Here is a 6,000-nt window from a genome sequence, read left to right on the forward strand (position 1 = left end):
TGACTTTTACTTAATAATGTGATCAACTCTGAAGGAAGTTTTCTGTGGTTGTCCACTTCTAGGTTTGTCAGCTGTTCCATAACCTTTTTCTTTACTTAATATACATGACACTTGACTCTGAGAACAGTTACATTCCATAGCTAACTCTTTTTGGCTTTTGCTTGACTTCACTCTCGGAGTAATAAGCTTCCTGAAATCTGGTGATAAATTTGGCTTTGTCTTTGCCATGTTTTAACCTAAAAACATATACACAAAAAAAATGTAGGCAACATTTGACTACCCATGGCAAAATATGCAAAACATTTGGCCAAGCAAATGTTGAAAACTTACACATAAAGGGATAAAGCAATGTCAGACATAATTTGCATTTTTTATCACTGACAACCATTTGACCTGACTACATTTAGAAATATGGTGCATATCCCATCCCTTGTAGACAGTGAGCCCTCTCAGGCATGTTCCTCTCTCCTCTTGTACCAGTCGGTGACTCCTTTTGTTCACGATTATTGTACCTATTTTTATTATATAGACCCCTTTTCACATGTAAAGCTCCATGGAATAAATGATGCTATAATAATAAATAATAATAGTATCCAGCCTTAGGTCTCGCTCACACGAGCGTGTAACACGGCCGAGTGCGAAACCATGTCATACTATGGGGCAGCTCCGGTCTGTGATTATTTTCTCATGCCGGTTTGGCAGCATGCTGCAGGTGGCTCAGATATTCGGATCACTCGCACACATATAAATCAGTGGGTGCTTGTGAAACATCGGTCTGCACTATGTTCTCCGTCTCCTCCGCACCTGTGCTGTGATTCTCCCATGCGAGACAATCGGATCACACTAAGATGACACTGGGATCAGACTCTGACAGATTCTCTATCATCCACATGAAGGAGGACGGACATGACAATCAAAGAGGAGTCGCCGGATCAAGAGCTGTGATACACGTCTGCTTGGAGCCTGGTATAGATGACTATAATAAAAGGTGTTTTTTTCAGACAGTGTTTACCGCATTCCAAAATGTTGGATATAAGGACCTACAGGTGCTGGCCGTAGTTTTTATGGGCCAAAACTGGTGACAGGTGGAATACCAATTAATACCTATCGCTTTCCATTGTGCTCTCTGGAACGCACGTTCTGTGTGTAACTAACTTACATTCACGATTTTTTCCTCTCTAATTCTCTTAACCTTCTGGCTATTACAGAAACCTGGATCCAGCAGTAAGGCACCACCGCCGCTGCTGCACTCTCATTTGGTGGGCTGAAATTTTCACATACCGCCAGACCTGAGAACAGACAGGGTGGAGGTGTTGGTTTGCTCCTTTCATCACAATGTGCTTTCCAGGTCATCCCCCCGGTTTTCTCACTTATGTTTCCTTCCTTTGAAGTCCACACCGTCAGACTCTTCAAACCCTTCTCCCTGCAAGTGGAGTGGCGGTTGTGTATCGCCCTCCAGGCTTCTCCCGCCAGTTCCTGAATCACTTTGCCACCTGGCTTCCTCACTTTCTATCCTGTGACATGCCCACCCTCATCATGGGAGACTTTAACATCCCCATCGATGATCTCCTGTCCCAATCTGCCTCTCATCTACTCGCTCTAAACTCATTCGGCCTCTCACAGCTTACTAACTCTTCTACGAATGAAGACGGGAATGCTCTGGACTTGGTCTTCTCCCGTCTCTGCTAGCTGCATGACTTTACTAACTCCCCTCTCCCGCTCTCGGACCACAACCTTCTTTCCTTCTCTGTCAAGAACCGTCTCTTCACCCGAGACACCCACACTTATAGGAATACACATACACGTACCATTAATACCCAGCAGCTTATGGACAATCTACACACATCTCTAGCTCTCATCTCCTCAATCTCCTGTCCAGGCTTAGCATTGTCACACTACAATAATACACTGAAGAGCGCCCTAGATGAAGCAGCACCTTCTACACGCAGAAAGACCCAACACAGACAACGGCAGCCCTGGCACACGATGCAAACGCATTTTCTTCAGCGTTGCTCAAGGTGTACTGAGCATCAATGGAGAAAATCACTTTTAGCAGAGGACTTCACCCACTATAAATTCATGCTCAAAACTTATAACTCTGCCCTTCATCTGGCCAAACAATCCTACTTCACTACCATCATCACTTCACTATCCAACAATCCAAATCGACTTTTTGAAACCTTAAACTCCCTCCAGAGCCCTAAAGCACAGACCCCCACCACCAACCTCAGGGGGGACGATCTGGCCACTTATTTCCTATAAAAAATCAACCACATCCAGCAAGACATCTCAGCCCAATCTTCTCAGTGCCTGGATCCCCTTCCCTGCCGCACTTCAAGCTCACTTGCATTCTTTGAGCCTGTCACAGAAGAAGTTGTTACCCAGCTCCTCGCTTCTTCTCGGCCTACAACCTGCAACAGTGACCTCATTCCCTCACATCTCCTGCAGTCTCTCTCACCAGTGGTCACCACTCACCTGACTAAAATATTTAACCTCTCTCTTTCTTCTGGTATCTTTCCCTCCTCATTTAAACATGCCATCCTAACCCCTTTACTTAAAAAGCCATCCCTGGACCAGAACTGCACTGCTAACTACACACGCGGCTCCGTACACACACGGCTCAGCTCCGTACACATACAGCTCCGCTCCAAACACCTCGTACACACACGGCTCCACTCCGTACACACACGGCTCCGTACAGACACAGCTCCGCTCCGTACACCTCGTACACACGCGGCTCCACTCCGTACACCTTGTACACACACGGCTCAGCTCCGTACACCTCGTGCACACAAGTCTCTGCTCCGTACACATGCGGCTCCGCTCCGTACACCTCGTACACACGGCTCCGCTCCGCACACCTCGTACACACGCGGTTCCGCTCCGTACGCCTCGTACACACGCGGCTCAGCTCCGTACACCTCGTACACACAAGGCTCCGCTCCGTACACCTCGTACACATGTGGCTCCGCTCACCTCTTACACACGTGGCCCCGCTCCGTACACCTCGTACACAACGCACGGCTCCGCTCTGTACACCTCATACACGCATGGCTCCGCTCCGTATGCCTCGTACACACTTGGCTCCGCTCCGTACGCCTCGTACACACTTGGCTCCGCTCCGTACGCCTCGTACACACTTGGCTCCGCTCCGTAAGCCTCGTACACGCGCGGCTCCCCTCCGTGCGCCTCGTACACGCGCGGCTCCGCCCCGTTCACCTCGTACACACACGGCTCCGCTCCGTACACCTCGTACACACACGGCTCTGCTACATCCACACTGTAAACCCCTCCTGACCCCACACATAAACTTCAGCTCATCCAGCACCATGACAACCAGCACAGCAGAGTCCAGCATCCACTGAGGCCCCTGATCATGTGACCCCTGACTCCTCCCCTCCTGTGACCTCATCACAGCTCCTGTGCGCACAGAGCAGCCATATATGTGGTGGCGGCTCTGCAGGTGGAGGTATGTGGAGATCCCCCATTACTGGGTGCAGGGGGCATTAACCCATTCAGCACGGAGGCTCTTTTGGGGTCTTCTGTTGCCCCTTTATAAGAATCATAAGGTTTTTGTTCTGTTTCCTGTAATAGATACATACGACCCAACTATGGAGACAGGAAGGGAGGAATCGTATTGTTCTCATAGTACAGGGCCCCTTTACTGCCCCACAGTGTAATGCCCCCATTATACCCCTTATGCAGGATGTATGATGCCCCCACACAGTGTAATGCCCCCATTATGCCCATTATGTAGTATGTATGATGCCCCCACACAGTGTAATGCCCCCATTATACCCCTTATGCGGGATGTATGATGCCCCCACAGTGTAATGCCCCCATTATGCCCCTTATATAGGATGTATGATGCCCCCACAGTGTAATGCCCCCATTATGCCCCTTATGCAGTATGTATGATGCTCCCCCACAGTGTAATGCCCCCATTATGCCCCTTATGCAGGATGTATGATGCCCCCACACAGTGTAATGCTCCCATTATGCCCCTTATGTGGGATGTATGATGCCCCCCACACAGTGTAATGCCCCCATTATGCCCCTTATGCAGTATGTATGATGCCCCCACACAGTATAATGTTCCCCCAGTACCACCTGAGGTCTTGCAGTTGGAATAATCCCTCTGGAAAATGTTTTTCCCTTTGCCTGCTCCCCTCCATGTAGACCCTCGAGCATGTATACATGCATGTATGGGAGCAGTCCTTACTAGATATCGAGGCTTTGTACAGTAATATACCGCATGAGGACAGTATCAGAGGAGTAAGACATTTTTTGAAATCGAGATCAATAGAGTGTAGCAGACATAATGACTTCATGGAGGATCTTCTAAAACTCACTCTTCCTCATAACTTCTTTCTTTTTGACAGGAAGTACTTCCACCAGTTCAGGGGTACTGCAATGGGGAGCCCCTGTGCCCCCTCGCATGCTAAACTATTCCTGGGCTGGTGGGAGGAAACCACAATATTCAGGGATGATCATAAGTGGTGGCATCCATATACTGGGACATAGTATAGATATATTGACGACATTCTTATTATCTGCTCGGCGACGAATGAAAAGTTTCTTGAATTTGTCAGGGAACTCAACATCAATAGAGTGGGCCTGAGATTTATATCATAGTTTAATTATTACCAGTTGCCGTTCCTGGATGTTCTAATTAAGAAAGAGTGGGATGGTACCCTAGGAACACTCATCTACAAAAAACCTACAAGCCCTGATAAACTATTGAAGTGGGATAGCCACCACCCCCTCCCCCTAAAAAAAAACAAAAAACAACCCAATATCCACTGGCCAATTTTTATGGTTGAGAAGAAACTGCTCCAATGTCTTTTAATATACAGACAGTAGACCTGAACACCAGATTCATGGAAAAAGAAAAAGGGTACAGACACTCCTTCATACCTAACCAAGAGACCAAGAAAAAGATGGGATAACACGAGTAGTAGGAACTTGGGACAATCAGAGTGACCATATCTTTAATATCCTCAGAAAACATTAGCGTGTACTTGTAGTCAACGCGGACCTGGGGGTGCTGTGTGATCTACTCCCACATTAACTTTCAGAAAGGGTCGGTCAATTAGGGACCGTTTAGTGCAAGGGGACTTGGTTGGATAGAAGAATCTGCTGTTTCTTTAGATGTGGAGAATGTTGTACATATATTTACATGGTCTCATCCAATTACATCTTGAGTTCCTCTACAGGTAAAACCTTTTTCCAGAGCAAGAGGGATTATTTCAGAGGGACTTGTATATATGGCCATATGCCACTGCCCCCTAGATTATGTATGCATGACCAAGAGGTAATCTAGAGGAGTGTGGGGAGCATTTGGGCGATATACACCTTGGTCCAGACACCCCATTAGTGAGACACATGAACAGTGTACATTGAGGTGAAACCGGAGACATCTCCTTTTGCATCATTGAGGTGGTTAAACCCAATGTGAGAGGAGGTTCCTCAAAAAGGAAAGTAAGTGGATTTCCAGACTGGATTCATAAACCCCTAAGGGACTCAATGAGCAAATTTCCTATGCCTGTTTTGTGTGAATACAGCCCCATTATGGATTACAGTTTTGGATTTTATACTCTACCCATTGCTACTCAGTTCCCTGTGAATGAGGTTCACATATTGTTTTACTTCATGAAGATATCTGAGCTTCTACAGTACAGACCAAAAGTTTGGACACACCTTCTCATTTGAAGAATTTTCTGAATTTTCATGACAATGAAAATTGTACATTCACACTGAAGGCATTAAAACTATAAATTAACACATGTGGAATTATATAGTTAACAAAAAAGTGTGAAACAACTGAAAATATGTCTTATATTCTAGGTTCTTCAAAGTAGCCACCTGCTTTGCACACTCTTGGCATTCTCTTGATGAGCTTCAAGAGGTAGTCACCAGAAATGGTTTTCACTTCACAGGTGTGCCCTGTCAGGTTTAATAAGTGGGATTTCTTGCCTTATAAATGGGGTTGGGACCATC

The sequence above is a fragment of the Phyllobates terribilis genome, unplaced genomic scaffold (assembly GCF_046119375.1).
Source record: "Phyllobates terribilis strain yellow unplaced genomic scaffold, ASM4611937v1 Scaffold_71__1_contigs__length_7168151, whole genome shotgun sequence".
In the NCBI taxonomy this organism is placed as follows: Eukaryota; Metazoa; Chordata; class Amphibia; order Anura; family Dendrobatidae; genus Phyllobates; species Phyllobates terribilis.